Here is a 16,656-nt window from a genome sequence, read left to right as displayed (position 1 = left end):
TTAATCTACTGAAAAAAGATGCATGACCTTTTAAAAGTGAACTGTACCACTTTACAGTCTGCCATCATTAAAGAACTTTATGCTCAGGAGCCATGCATTATGTGTATCATAGCAATATAATTGTTTAGAATAATGTAATTGTTCAACCAAGAAGATATATACCACGCATAACATAAATTAGAACTAGAACTATGTGAACTTTGAAAACCCAATCAAAATAACATGTCAGATCAAGGCTTACTTTCAGTTTTAATCAGCCTCAACCTCAAATTTATTTTTTATTAATATGCCAAAATGCAGGCCTAGAAGATACCATTTTAACAAAGAAAAAGGATGGTATTTTGGGACAAATGAAACCACATCACTGGCAAAGGAAGATACTTATCTTCCTTTGTTTTAATTACCTATACTTATATTTTCAGTATAAGGAAATAAACGTGGCACTAATATTTTAAATAGTAGTAAGGAATTTCAGTAGCAAGAAAATTCTTGAAAATGGACTTAACTTGTTTGTGCTAAATCTGAGTTGTCTTAAACTAGACTTCTTAATAGCAATGGCCACAATTCAGAACAGCATTGAAACATGGTTTAAATCCGGTTCAGTAAAGCGCTTCAGGAGCATTTAGGTTTGAGTACGGGCTAATTTGATTCCACTTCAAATTAAGCCTCGGTTCTGAATCTTGACTACAGAGAACAAACTAAATACATGGTATGGGCTCAGATAACCTAATCTTATCTTCTGGTGGGTTCCAAGTTTTATATGAAGCCCCCCAAACTGATTTGAGAGCATAGCTATATAATAATGTGTCTACTTACTTAATAACTACATAACAGAGGATAATAGAAAGTCCAAATATCTTCTGCATTTGAATGTGATGTTTTGCTAGTACTTTTTATTATATAGCACAAAAAGCTTTTCTACAGAGGAAGGCTCATATTCTTCTAATTTCAACCTAAATTCTGCTGAAGTCCCTAACTTGATCCATTTTCCCCAGTAAAATCAGTGAGCTTAGGCTGGATGATTCTGTGTTGGAGTATCTTCTCTCTGAATGTCTGTATGTTTTTCAGTGGAATGTACAACATAAGGTAAGTGGCTGCATGCAAAATAGAAATACAAGGGTTCTAAGATGACATAAATTTAGGTCCTGCTATTAACATTATTTGATCTTAATAACATAAGTAGCATTAGCAATGTCACTGTGGTGGGGGCTCTCAGACAGCCCTGATTTAAATGGGTGCATTTAAATTAGCAATTTAGAGCACAGGAGGGGTTCCTTCCTTCATGAATTTGCCCTGCACCTATACTTGAAGGCTGGTGGTGTGCACGCAAAGCTGTTTCCCACCTCATGAAACTGAGGCTGAAGTCATATGCTGGTTTACCATCTTGAGTGACCTGCTTGCAGTGGGGACATATGGTCCTGCAGAAGTTAGCTCTCTACACGTGTACTGCATGCCTAGGGCTGGAAACTGGCTTGAACTTCATTATTAGAAATGACATCATGTGCGTAACGATGCAAAAAACATAGGAGAAAGCACAGGGTTTGCTAAGAGTTTTGACAAGTAGAAAGACGTTCACTTCTGTAAATGTCAGCTTTTTAACTCCGTTAAAACTTTGTGTTCTGCTTTCTGATCACGTTGCTGCACTAGCCCTGTCTATTTATATTTTGTTCCTGTTAAATAAGCAGCACCCCATTTTGTATAGGCCAAGCATTTCATCTTTGAAGTTGGTAGTCAATTTTTGTCAAGCTCTTTCATTGTTTAGACCTGCTTCCCAGTCCCAGCCCCAGTTTATCACCGCAAATTTCCTCTCTTGCATATTCTTCCCTCTAGGTCATTGATAGTGAAAGCAAGCAATATGTTTCCTGGTGTTCAACCATGTGGCACTTCACTAGTCACATAATACACTAGATAAGCAGATGACAGTCTGTGCTGCTCTGAATAGCATATGTGCATGCCATCTGAAAGCCAGAAGCTGGAGGACATAGATACAGCCAACAGAGGGAGTCAATGGCAGCAAAGCACTGGCCATTCAAGCCCTGCTTTGGAGAAAAGAAAAATGGATAGCTTTGCATTTATGGTCAAAGAGTCGAAGATTTCGGCCTGTTTCCCATTAGTCCCTGAGCATCTCTTAGAGGCCCTGTGCTCTTCTGCTTTCAAGCTGCAGGTTGCCTACCTGACAGAAGTTTAGTTACAGCTCGGCAGGAGGAGGTGGTACCCCACCAGAATGTCAGCTGTTTGAGGAAAGTTTGGCCCTTCTTTCATTTTTTTATGCGGACATGGAAGATCTGATCTGGAGCATTTGCCTTTTTCTCTGCTAAGTTTAACTATCAAGTAACATACAGAAACTGTAATTGCTATCTAATTAGCATTACGAAATAAAACCTACATTGTGGAGAACACCTGCTTGCTCTCTTTTACAGTATAGTAATTATGTTTGTTTAAAATCTCTCGTGCCTACTCATAACTTGGTACCCAACATAGCAAAAATGACATAGACCTCATCAACCAAAGTGGCGTTCCTTTCAGACTAAGAAAGTCCTAGATCTCAGCATTGGTGAATATAATAAAGAGAAAGACGGTCTTTTCTCTTTGACGGAAGCAAGCTGTCACAGTAATAGTGAAATGAGATACAGAAGAAAAAAAATTTCAAAATGTTCTTAGACACATTCAGGCAACATGTAAATAGAATAATAAATCTGGGAAGAAAGATCTGTTTATTTTTTGCACAAAAGGGCTAAGAAGGGGGGTTTTTTTCCATTTTAAAGCATGAATTTCTTTTTCTTCCACCTGAAGTCTGCACGGTATTCCACAGAGCAGCTGTCCACAGCAAGAAACTCATCATTCACTCTCTGATCAGCACATACAGTAAGTGACATGAAACTCCGCTTAATTCTCTTGTGTCTTCATGAAATAATTTCTTCACCAACCAAAGAAATCTGCTGTTTACCATAATCTCAATTTAACACCTACTCTCAGTGTTCAAAAGTAACTGTCTGCATTTGAATGGGGTTTGCAAAGCAGAAGTAACTGCCAGGGAAAACTAAACAAGTCTTGTCGCTTCCTTGAAAGTTGGGAAAGGCTTTAGTTTTTTATCACAGTGACAGGTTACATGGTAAATAAAGTTTGAGATCTTTGCTTTGGCCATTTAAGACAAGAATTGGTTAGAAGTGAACAAAGCTGAAGGGTGCAAAACTTGAATTAAGCCCAAGTTACACATTAAGACGGTTGTTCAAAAGCAAGTGGCACATGCACGCAGAGTAAAACTGGGAGGGGGGGTCAGGATCTGTACAGTGTGACAGATAGAGGGTGTTACTCCCAACTTACTGAGGAAGCCCCTTGAAACTAATGAGTTTTCAGTAAATGAGTAGTATGGGCAAGAGGCCTTGGAAAACATTTCACTTCTTAGAAGCTAATTTATTTGTTTTGCATTATGTAGAAAACAGCTGGGAGGATCTCAACCCAGCAAAGCTGGAATTGGTCCCACCTTGCCTCAGATTACCACGCATAACAGAGGATCATCTTAAAAAGATTTCCTCATTTGCATTGGAATCAGATATAATATCTTTTAATCAGCAATCAAAACAAAGGCCTGTTAGTATTGTTAGATTAGCTAGATTTCTACAGATTGAAGTTAACAAAATTGCATCCAAATGAGAAGTGAGCGATATGAAATGTTCTGCAGGAGACCACAGCCTGCCACTGCAGCTTCATTCCACCTCAGCATGTAAAAGCCCTGTCAGCACTTCCCTGGGAACCAGGGGCTGCTCTTGAGGGAAATCTCCCCTGCAGTTCTCGTCCCCTAACTCACAAGGTTATGATTTGGGCAAATTCACATTTGAAAATTTAGAATTACGATGCACAATGTTTTCATGTCATAGCTGGATTGAAGTAAGAATAAGTTTACAGGCAGGGTGTATTTTGTGATTAAGCATTGTGGTGGAGGGTTGGAATTTCTTTTTGTTAGGATTTCTGTTTATAACATGTTGTTGATTTACTGCAGGTAAAGAAAATGCGATGTAAAATCCGTATGTAATTTTTCTGAAACAGGATGAGTTTTCACATCATGTGAATAGCATTGTACTGCTAACTGCAAAATGCTTAGAGGAAACTAAAATAAGTTGAAGAAATTAATATTCCATCAAAGAGTCAGTACTTGCCTCAATAAGATATTTTTAGCGTTTTTGGATTTTGATATATGCGAGTGTCTTTTTTTCCTGAGAGAACAGGAAAAATACTTCTCCTCTCCTCTCCCCGCTTCTTTCATATTAGGTTGTTTATTGCAGACCATTGCATTAGGCCATGTTGCATTTGATCTGCTGGAAAATGAACAGTGTTTTGAATTATCTGTATGTTTCATTTGCTGCCTCTCTTTGGTCAGGTGAAAAGATAAAGCGTTTCACTATGTAACTTTGCTACCAGTACCCAGGTATGTACCAGGGTTGCAAGTTTTTGGATAAGCTGTATGTACCTAATCAGAATGATCTTGCCCAGGCATAGCTTTTGCTGCTAGAAATAATGCTTTTTAAAGCATATTGACATATGCATTAAATGAAAAACACACATGGTATTGAAGTGCTCCGTTCCCCTAGAAGAGGAAGAGAATAAGTCTTAATTTTCCTTTGGGGCAAAGCTTTAATAGAATCGCTGCTAGTTCATAGTCTTCCAGTTATTGTTTAAACCCCATAAGATACTTAAGGCTTTGAGTGTTTGTACCAAGGAAAGAAAAATATGAATTCATTCTCGAGCTCAGATTTGGCAGCTAATAAAGTTATTCTGGCTTCTATTACATTTCTTGCCCACCAGCATTACCATGTTGCTATTATTTAGTGTTTTAGTGTCTTGAGCCCCTTGTACCTTATGGAAGTTGAGAAGGAAAATTGAAGGTCACAAAGAACATGGAAAAAGGAAATTAAATAATTGCAACAGAGAAAACATAGAAAAACGAAATGGAACAGGTGGTCTGCCAATATTGTTAGTGCTGTCATTTAGGTGTGTTTATGTGGTTGAATGATTGTGCTTGGTAATCTGCCTATTTTGTTGGTTTTACAGTTCCTGGTGAGATGGGCAGGAGTTGTCTCTGGTTGATGGTTTCTGAATTTTTCTCAGGTTCTCCCCATTCACTCCAAGATGGACACAATTTATCGTGTTTCCATTATCCATCCCCAGTGATTCAAGGAATTCTGCATTTTCTTAGCAAACTAGCCAACCTACCACATGATATTTTATGTATTTGGAATTAGATCTCATTTCCCCTCTCTCATGGCTAGCAGGCATTGTATTCCAAAGAGGGACCCTCAGCAGTTGACTTTTCTGTTCCGCAGTGCCCAGTACAAATAAATTGCAATGTCCCAGGGCCTGACTGGAATCCCACTTTGTCAGGATGACATTACCATGTCCTGCAATGTGCAAGCATGTGCCAAGCTGGGCAGAAAGCCTGCAGCCATTTTAGCAGCTTCTATCTCCTCCCTGACTGAATTGGAGATGAAAGAGAATTTTGTGATAAAATGATATGTGTCACTTGTAATTTGTAATGTGATCAAAGTTAGGTATATAGTATAGGTAAAAAACCAGAAGATTGCTTACACCTTTAATTCTGTGAATCTTAGAATGCTATCAAGTTTGGTGGGTCTGTATTTTTATCTGCAGTTATCTGCTGAAAAAAATCCGGATTGTAGAGGCTCAGACTTTCAGACAACCTAGGTGTACAACAGATACTTCAGACTGTAGTTACCCGGTTTGAAAACAAAAGGTGAGTACTGCGTGAAGAGGCAGATAGAAGTGACTCTTTCCATGCGTAAATACATCCTTTCTACTTATCAGCCTTCCTAAACAGTTTACAAATCTCTCCTTAAGTTGACTACAAAATCTTTTGTTCGGTGGCCAAAACGAGGGGCAATTAAGCGTCAGTGTTTTGGTCCATCTGTTTTTGCTGTTTTCAAGAATTCAGTGAATGATACTATTCTTTGCATTGCCTGTGTTTATTGTATGATCAGGCTTTATAGAAATTGTGAAAATGTTTCGGCTCTCTATTTGATTTCTAAATTTTGAACATGAGGTTATGCAAATATATAGCTTATGAGAAGAGCCAGGCTGACAGCAGAGGGATTGATCTCCTTTGTGGAGCATGTAAAGCATGTTGCCTTGTTACCTTGTCAATGCCCTTCAGTCTCAACATACTCTCAGCAGTGAGTGTCCCAGTTTGTTTCCCACATCCTCCTGTCCTTAGCATCTGGGCTGGGCAGCCTGAGTTCCAGTTAGTTCTAGCTGAGGGTGGAAACCTGCAAAATAAGCAAAGTAACTCATTGCATGTAGACAAATAAAATTCTCTCTTGGGCACTTGCAAGGCCCCCTGAATATCCTTCTGCAAATAAAGCTCCCTCGTTTTCAGCTTCATTTAAAAATGCAGTGAAATCAGGCTTTAATCAGGGGAAATGACACATTCTTGTACACATATCAGGATCTTAAATTAAAAGATATTTTTTAAAGAAGAAAATTAAATGCTATTTCAGATTTCTTGTTACTGCTGACCCTTTAGGACTGTACTGAGCTCCTGCCACCTACCAGCATGCTCGCCAGGCAGTCTGTACAAATATTATTATTACTTAAATAGAGTCTGAATCATTACCTTGTGTTTTCACTTTGTAGCGAAGTGATTTAAATATAGTTTTCTTATGCTGGGATCCTTTGACAAATGCATAAATAGTTAGCGCATTGTTAGCAACAGTGAAAAGGAAATGGATGCCTGGCAGGAGGAAGGGCAAATAATTTTCTCATGCTTGCTGTGCTCTTTCTGTAGTGTAAATCAACTTTTCTCCTCTGAAAGTAAAAACTTATTCCAAGATGTCAACAAAAGTAAAGTAATTAGGAAAGGAAATGTAATTCCTCCGTGCCGCTCCTCCCTCACACCCATTAGTAAATGAAAGCTATTTAAAGATACGAGGTGAGGTAGACTAATTGGAGGAGATGAGTCATTTGGGACCTGATCCTGGAAATGCTTACTCAAATGAGTAGCCCTTTGATTGTTTGCCTGGGTCAATTCTGAGTGCACGTGCATGCTTCAGGATCAGGGAGAAGAAGGTTCAGTCCTGCAGGGTCCTGAGTAGAGCACTCCCAAACTGAAAGGCATGCACTCAAGCTCCTCAGTCCTCCAGTTGGTCTCAGTGGGAAGATGCGTGCACTTAGAGTTAACTGTTTTATTGGATCGCAGCCAGTTTGGTCAGTGTCTCCCAGGACTAAACCCTGAATGCTTAACTTTAAATAGAATAGGAATATTAGGAGGCTACATTGATTAATTAATCTCATTTGGAAAAAAAAGAAACAACTAGAAAACCAAAAAACACCATACAACTTTCCCACATTCGCTTGTGCCTCTGGTTCATGTCTGTCATAAAATTAACTACTGTAATACGCTTTTTCCACAATTTAGTTCTCAAATCCTTTGCTGCAAAGGAAGCTGTAAAGCTCAAAGGCGTATTTTTTTCTTAGTGTTAGCAATTAATATGCCACTAGTCTTTGCATAAATAAGTTGTCTATTTTAAAGCAACTCAAATGGGCTATTTCATTTTATATGACTGTTAATTAAGATGTTGATTAGCCCTGCTATTGAAGCATTGAAACCCTTTCTAAAAGAAATGGCCACTGTTTCAATTTTATTTTAATTAGTTGGACTTTGAGGTTATTTACTACAGTGTCAGCTATCAAAGTAAAGCTATTTAATTTGATGTTCAGTCTGAGGCAGGTAGTGCACAGAATTCCACATTTGCCTGTAACCACTGCCATTAACAGCGGTATGATTTAAGGTCATTTAAGAGTCATCAACCTCACAGATGGTAAAATGCAAAGTATCTGAAAGGGAAAATAACAATTGTTGTCTTGTCAAATAAAATCCGAACATTGTATTTTTTGTGAACACCCACTAGCTTCCAGCAATTTTATACAGAATGTGTTTCCCTTTGGGCGGAGAGTGTTAGGTCTTCCCTTTTATGCATCCTTCCATTGAGACATGCTAAACCCCTTGGGAGGTGAAACCCACCCAGATATTTGTGATTTTAAAACTTCATTTGCGTCACTTGCAACAGAGATGGATCATTATTCTGGGATAAAATCACATCCTGCACAATGAAAATAACAGGCAACATTTGACCTGAAAAGGGAAAGAGGAAAAAAAAAAAAAAAAAAAACAAACCAACAACTTTGAAGTGTTAAAAGAAACAGACAGTGTTAAAGCTGCTTCAGGAAACAAATTCTCCCTGTAATGCAGTGTAATTATGATCTTTTCTAAGCTAAGTATAGTACCCTAGAGATTACTATAAGTAACTTATAATAGAATTTTTATTAGTGGTAGTAATTTTTTATGATAATTAGTGTAATCTGCAGCCAATAAAATCAGAAGATATATAGTTATCTCTTTTACACCAGAAAACTATTCTTCAGACAGCTGAAACATTAAGAAAGAAAAATGTATTATTTTATGGTCGTTATACACTTTTATGTTCTGATTATTTGGTATTTTTTTTATTAGCTCTTTCCATTTAATGGTGAAAAATGCGAGGCATACTCAAGAGCCAGTATAAAGCGGCCAGTTTGGGGTAAGCAGCTGGCATTTAGTTTCCTTGGCAATCTTTATTCCATCCCATCTGAAACCTCATCCTTTGTGGAAGTTAGCGAGCTTTAAATATTTCTCCTAGATGATGGGTTACTCTTGCATCAGCCTTGTACTTGCAGTGAGATTGCCTTTCCTTATTGACTAGAGGGAGAGCCATAACTGTTGAAAGAAGATTCTGCTGTTAGTATTCAGGATTATACTTTAAGTTTTTAATTTGCTTCTCTACATATCTTGCTGGCACTAGTGAGCAAAAGCTTTGCCTGAGTAAAAAAAGAGAAGGCAAGACATGAGTCTTGGGTTTAGCATATTTTCAAAAATAGCAACTGAATTGAAAGCTGGACCATTTAGTCATTTTGTTTTACAGTGAAGACAGGGTCTACAACGATTCCCAACTCAGTTGGAGGGGTTGGATTTTGCTTCTTGAAGGAAAAAAGAGGAGAGAATACTCTAAGACAATACTGCATCCATAGAGATTTCAGATGGAAGGAGACTATTGTTTCATACGTTATCTATTGCCCGATAGACTGCTATTTTCTTTTCTCAGTTAGTGGCACAGTAACCCCTAAATGACCCTCTTAATCTGTATTATTGTAGTTCATTGGCAGCAGTTATAGGATAAAAATAAAAAATTCAAGAGACGTGACCTAAGAGGAACCAAAGAAGGTTTTCATCATCTTTCCCCAGCCTTATGACCTCATGCTCAAAAGTTATGCCAGGAACTAAAGAGGCTGTTAAAACCAAGTTTGCATTTTCTACATGGTGAGCAATATTCAATCTGCTTTGGAGAAAGAATTGCTCAGATTTGGTATGGGACACAGGCAATGTCATAATCCTCCAGGCTGCATGGATGAGATGGACCTCTCACATAGTCTGTGCAGATGTTGAAGCTGGGATTGTGCATGCCTGGAATTCCTTGGGCTTGGACTTCACTCAGGGCTGCCTGAATATATGTAAGGGCTATGAAGAGTGCCTGCTGGCTTCCACTCAGGAAATGGCATGGATTCTCCTGGATATTTTGAAAATTACTCCTGCAGAAGGAGATCAGAGGTCTGTTGCTTTCTCCTAGGCTTTTTAGACTTACTTTGTCCTAAATTAGGGCATGAAAGGGGAAAAGATGGTGGTATCACTCCTTGGAGTGCGAAAATGAGATCAGTACTCCCAGCAACTGTACAGATAGTCATAATCCAGTCCTCCTCTCTTCTGTGCCCTGATTACGGGCAGACATTGCTGCATGGAGTTACCTGTGATTCATATTTTGAGGGCTGTCCCACTGATCACAACTAATGCAGACATAGGGTGTATTGACCTGGCTTATGTTTCAGTGTCTAATTCCTAGACCTGTTTAGACAGTCTGTGAACAGAGGCATGTTCATCTAAAGACCTAAGGAAGGCATTGGTTAGGTTTCTAAAAAAGATGTTCTAATAGTGTTTCCGTACCTACATTGTCAGTGCCTTTTGTGTGGAAATATGGTAACTGGTCAACCATTAAATAGGCACTTGTTTCCTTGATGTCCAAGAAACCCTCACTTTGTGATGAAAATGGCAAGAGTCTTGCCTTGCCTCTTGTTTCCCCCATTGCTTTTTGGCAAAGGTAACGCTGTGCAGACCTTTCACCTTCAGGCAGGTTCAAGTCCTGTTCAGCCTGGGCGCACACGGGCTGTGAAAACAGCACCCTGCCAGTGGAGCAAGCATCAAGTAGCCATGCTGATTCTACTGGATGCCTGTGTGCCACCACTTAGAGAGTGTTAACCATGAGGTTTCTCTGACACTCTTGTGAACCCTCACAGGGACAGGTGGATTTGCTCTTGAATGGCTCCATTCTTTTCTTTTCGTGAATAGAGCAGGCAACTGTTAATTTGCGCCGACTGCTGTCATGCACCACAGGCTTCTGCTTTGTCACCCCTCCTGCTGACCGCAGCCTCAAGGCCGGGAGGTCTCATATTCTGAAAATGTGTGCACTTACTGTACGTGTCCAGAAGGTCTTTTGGGAGGAGCGGTATCACAGCTGAGCGCAGACGGTGCACTTCCCCTTGTTGTGCTTCAACCCAAGACTTGAAAGAGGTGGTTTCCAGCAAGCTGTCTTGGTAGAAGCAACTGATGGAAGTTAGAGAAATGAAATTCCTGTTCCCCTTATGCTGAGGAATCTTACCAAAAGCCCTGTGAGCAAAAGTGATCACCCTTGGATTTTGCAATGTTTTGAATTCATGTATGAGCCATTATAAAATTATTCATGAGTTCGTTCACTTTTGCGTTGGATTACTGAAATGCGTCGTACCCCAGGCAGTGTCTGAAGAATATCTGGAAACTTCCTGTAAGAGTGCAAAACAGTTTCTCGCTCTCTTGGTCTCTTCAGGGTACGCTTTGCTTGCAGGCTGCTCTCAAAGTTCTCAAACTGTGCACCAGCTGCCTATGCATTTCCACGTACAAATAAAAATGGAGTTTTCAGCCACCAGCCCGAATAATACATCCTTCCTCCATTCTTCGTTACATCTCTGTAGAACTGATCAGCTAGTATTCTTCATTTGTTATTATGCAGTTAAAGGTCTCTATTCTTTTACTGCCCTCAAACCCACTGTATGTTCTTCCTCCAGCTTGCTGACCTTTGAGTTATGTAGCAGAGCTGTTTTCCAGGACTAGTTTCTAAGGGTTGATAGGTCTGAAGGATTTTAGGCAAAAGGGGTTATATTTTCAGTTTTGGAGTCTATGAATACCTTATTAGCAGACACTGGATTATGTGGTAATTTGTAGAGAGGTTAGAACAGGTGCGTAGCATACTCGCAGATAAATAAAGCTTAAATTGTAGTTTCCACTACAGACAGATCAATCTGTGTAGTTTAGGTGACTGAACTTTTATAGTTAGTGTGCAAGGAAAATACCTTTTTTAGAACAGCAACTGTAAATTGACAGCGTAATTTGTGTTGTGATAATTGGTCGCTGTATTCAGTTGTATATCATAAAGCACAGTCTTTTGAACTGCACCCACAAGATGCACCCTAAAAGAAAATTAAAAATTCAAACATTCACATCTGTGAAGACTTTCCTTCCTATGGCTGGTATTAGACTTCAGGGGTTGTTTTCCTTGCTTTTCCAGGAATTTGGCATGTGCCACAACACCACATCTGGTAAAGGTTTAACTGAAAAATTACTTATTTCTAAATTAAAATAATTTTTTTCCAGTTAAAATGTATATCCTATGCCTCATGGTCTTCATCCATTCTGGTACCAGGCAGGTAACAAATCATATTGCTTGCCTCTTGAGATGAATATCAGAGTAATTCACTGTGCTATGTACAACACTACCTAGAAGCCACAATGCAAGTGATAAATAGTAGTAGGTTGGCAGGGGAGGGAGGGAGGGAGGTTCTTCAGAGAAAAATTATACTAAAAAGATGTAACATTAGTGACGTCATTGTCAAAAATGTGAACTCTGGATCCCCACTGGAAATTCATTGGTAAGTAGACCCTGAGGAGAAGACAAAATCAGCAGCCGAAAGCAGAGTCTGTGGCCCCAGCTGAGAAATCCAGGTCACATCTGACACCCACTGAAATCCACTCATGAATCCAGTGGTCATTAGGTTGGATTCTTAATCACCAGCAAAATGGTTTAATTCAACATATCTCAAGGGAAGGGGCAGAAGAGATCTGAAGTGGAAACAGAGACAAATGGCTCTCTTCACTTTAGGTAATGTCAAATACAGAAGTTCCCCCTGCACTGCACAGGAGTCCAACAGGTAATACCAGTTGCTTTAGCCTTGGTAGTAAACACCTGAAAGGTAATGCAGTTTCAATGGCTATAATTTCAATGCTGAATAGAACCAATATAAAATGCTATAAATTAATTGATCTCAGCATTAAATTTGATCTAACACAATTTTATTTGAATTTTAAAGAATTAAATGCAATCAGAACCTACTAGATGTTTTTCTGAAAAGGCAAATTGCATGAGTAAAGTGTTTTCTTTTTCCCATGATTGTCAATAATGTTTTTATTTTCCAGTGACAGAAATGCTCAAAAAATACATTTCTGCAAAATGAAATATTTTCAGTTTGGGTTTTTCCCTTTCTTTCTCCCCAGTTCCCATTCTCCACTCTTGGAACAGGCAGAAGACAAAACACAATTTTTCTTGTTAATATTTCTTGCTTTTGTTCAGTATTTCTTCCAGCTCCCCTACAACACCACTCAAAAAATTAATGGAATATTTTTGCCATGAGACTGTATCCAGAAAAAATGTCAAGGAATTCTAAAAATAAGAATCTATTACTATTTGTGATGCTAGAGACTAGGCTTGTTTGGCAAATCGGATGCAGTATAAGCTTATGGTTTCAACACAATGGAGAAGTTATCAATAGAATAATGGATGGCAAACAAGGAGTCTTGCACTTGTGTGCTTTTCTCTGGGCCGTTTCCAGATTTCACAGACTGAGTGTAACGCTGTGTTTCTGTCTTGAGGGAGGAAAGACTAGCTCAAGGCCAACAGTCAAACTCCTTATGAAAAGAAAAAGGAAGGCTGCTCCTGTAATAGGGTGTGAGGAAAAACTGACCTTCTAGAATAGCAGTTTTAAGTAGCTTTTGGGTTTTGTTCAGCTGCAGTAAGGAAAGTGCAATTGTGCTGCCCAGTTCTGTTTGAACAAGTGAGTTGTGCACTTCACTGGAGGAATGTAGGGAGTGTTGAAAGGACAGATAGGGAAGTGTGGCCAGGAATGTGATAGAGTGGATATAAAATGAGTGAAGACAAGTGTCCTCATGCTGGCTGCAGTGGTGACGTGCATTTTCTCAACATGTTATCAGGAGATAGATGTTTGCATTCCCATGGGTCAGTACAAGTTGTCACAGTTTCAACTTCCAGGTTTTTCTTATGGAAATAACATCACGAGGCAAAGAATGCACAAAAAGTCCTCTGCCTGCTTGCACCTCCACATGTGATGGTACAATCTTGAAAGTTCTCTAGAGGACTTACAGTGCAGCATGAAAGTACGTCGATTGGTTTTTCAATGGTCCTTTACTTCTATTTATAGCAATAACGTTGATTAAAACATTTTACTTCACTCCTTTTCCTACTCATTAAATCTCTTTGCTAGTGAGAATGCTTAGAATGTTTTCAAGAAGGACCCAGATTTTATATATATATATATGGGGTTTTTTACCCTTTCATTAAAAAAAATTTGGTTTTGATGCCCAGTGTGAACACTGTCTCTCTAGAGAGACATTGCTCTCCTGGAATGGCAAACAGATCAAAACCTGGCACTTTCCATCCCAGCCCAACCATTTGAAGCTAGTTAATTTTGCAAGACCATTTAACCAGTTTTGTTATCATTCCAGTGTGAAACAAAAACAAATAGCAGAACTTCAGAAGGTTTTGCAAAATGCAGTTAAGCAGTTGCCATCGTTTCTGATCTGCTAATCAATTATTAGTATTAATTAAAGGATCCCTATAGATCTGTTCCTCAGATCCATAACAGGCAATAAGAAAAGGAATGTGTGGCATGGAATCTCAATTCCTGTATTTACTGGGTGTTATATCTGTTCCTGGGTGTGTGAATATACCATCTGATAAGGTGAAACACCCTGTATATACTAGCAATTAGTCATAATTTCATGTAATTATTATAGCAATTTCTCTGGTAGCTATTGTGTGTCTCAGGCATCTGTACTTTATGAAGCCAAATTTGTAATTTTTAATTAATATATAGTTAGCTAGTTGAAGTATGTTACACACATTTTTCTTATCCCAGCTTTTTTGACCTCTGTTGTATCTGCTGTTTCTGCAAAGACAGTAAGAAAAGTAATGAATTTCCAAAGTTCTATATTTGTCCTAGTAAATTATTTATATTGCAACCCTTTTTTTTTTTTTTTGGTAAGGTGTCATAAATGTTCCAATGTTTCTATCTTTTTTTTTCTTTAACTGTATACTTTCCTGTGTTTTTCTCTAAATATAGTGTTAGCCTGTAAATGTAACGCTCAGGAAAGTGAGGGGCAAGCAGCACTGCCTTGAGTCAAGCATGCTGTGGACAGGTTCTCTAAGATTTTCCACACCCCTGTGTTAAAGTTTTAACATTCAGCACCCATCCTGATTTTTTCAGTCTGAGGTATCTTTTAAGACCGAAATTGTTTATTGTACCAATCTAATCTGCAGGATTGTTTTGTTGTGTGAATGAAAGGAGAATGGGATACATTTATTTTCACTTACAGCTAAAATCAAATTTGAACACCAGTCTGAAAATGTAACTGAGGTGCCTTGGGGGTGGGGTGTTTTTGGTGGGGTTTGTTGTTTTTTAAGAAAGCCTGGTTTAAAGAAAAAAATAAATCAGTAAAAACGAGTGGACTTTGTTAGCAATGTTTAAAAAGCAGAAAACTCCAAAACAGTAGAAGCAGCACAGAAATGCTGCCAGAATTAACTTCATGGTTTTCTGAATCTCTTAAGGTTGCAGGCTTAGAATTATCAACCTGTAGTCCACCAGTTTCACTGTAAGAAATGACTGTCATTTAATTGTGCGTAGTGATAGCATCATATCGCTTCATGCACTGGCAACTGGGACTTACTTTAATTTCCGTTGATAGATTTAGCCTAGAGATTCCTAGATTAAACAAACATAACCAATCCAAATGGCTTTAAACTAATTCCCATATAAAACAAGATTTGAAAAATCTGCATTGAAAAGTAATGTAAGCATTTTGCTTATGCGTTTTTCATTTTAAAATTGTAATAAATCTTTGCAGCTAAAAAAGGCTTTCTGCCTGATACTCAGTACACCAGATGTCTGGGTACTCCTATACCATTGTAAAATGCAGGATTTACACAGTGAAAGCGGTGCAGATGTTTGACAGCCGTGCCAACCAGCAAATGAGTGAACCCTGAAAAAATGTTTTTTCAGTTCCCTCTATACTCCCAGATTGCTTTTCACATCTTGGTATTTATTGATGTGCAACATAATTTTTCCTGTGGAAAAAATTAGTATTTACCCACACTTCTTTTACTGTGATATTTGAAATAATAGAACATCGTTAATTGCTATGCTTAGAGTAGGAAATAACTATGACAACTCCAATACCATGGCTTGATTAATATTGGATTCTTAATAACAATCTCTACACATAGATTTTTGGTAGCAAGATGAGTCATTTGCGCAGACAGAGTTGATTCCGGGTGAGCCAATGACTCCGTGGCAACTTGGAGAAAAGCATCTGCAGAGAAACGAGCTGGTGTTGCCTCCTTACGCGCAGGTAGGGCCTCTGTTTTGAAGATCGAGTCTGGCATCACCAAAACCTTACACACAACTTTAAAATAACACAAGCCAACCACTTCTGAAAGTTAAACTACACGGTAAATACACAGGTATGAATTGTCTGCAGAAGCTGGAATTAAGAGGCTATGTTGCTCCAGCACACCTTCCACTTCAGCTGGCGGTATGAAAAAAAGACAACTGCTAGTAGTGGAATTGAGGAAAAGATCCCCTTGAAAGCTCAACAGGAACTTTGCTTGAGTGAGGACTGCAGAATTTGGCTGCTATTCAGTAAAAACATATTTCCACCTCTGATACTGCAGGAGACCTCCATACAACATGCTTTACTACAGAAAGCAGCTAAGAGTAATTCACATCACTCTCTCGTGCATCGTATCGGGTATGGACACACAGGCCTCCTCTGATTCATCAAGATCTTAAAAAGAACCATCAAAACTGTGTGTTCTGCATGGATATGAAAAATCATGTGATGATTACGTTTTGTCTCCAAGTGGCACACTCCAGCACTCTCACCCCGCGTGTCCATTGCAGCCAGCATCCTGTGGTAGGTTGTGTATTCAAGGCAGTTAGGGGAGCAGCAGACAGAAGTTTACTGCACTGGCCATTCATTTCCTTCAAAGTAGAGAGAAAAAGTCAGATCATATCTTCAGAAGCTTATCTTTATGCTTTGCATTTTATTGAACCCTATTTTACTAATTCGTCCTGATTCCACATTGGCCATTAGGCCTAATGTGTTCTTTATTGGTGTACTATTTAATAACACGCTAATTGATGACTATCACAGCATAAGAACCAGGGACAGTCAGTACT

Source organism: Aquila chrysaetos, chromosome 9 (assembly GCF_900496995.4).
Source record: "Aquila chrysaetos chrysaetos chromosome 9, bAquChr1.4, whole genome shotgun sequence".
Taxonomy (NCBI): domain Eukaryota; kingdom Metazoa; phylum Chordata; class Aves; order Accipitriformes; family Accipitridae; genus Aquila; species Aquila chrysaetos.
The sequence above is the reverse complement of the archived record's forward strand: the minus strand, read 5'-3'. Positions refer to the sequence as shown.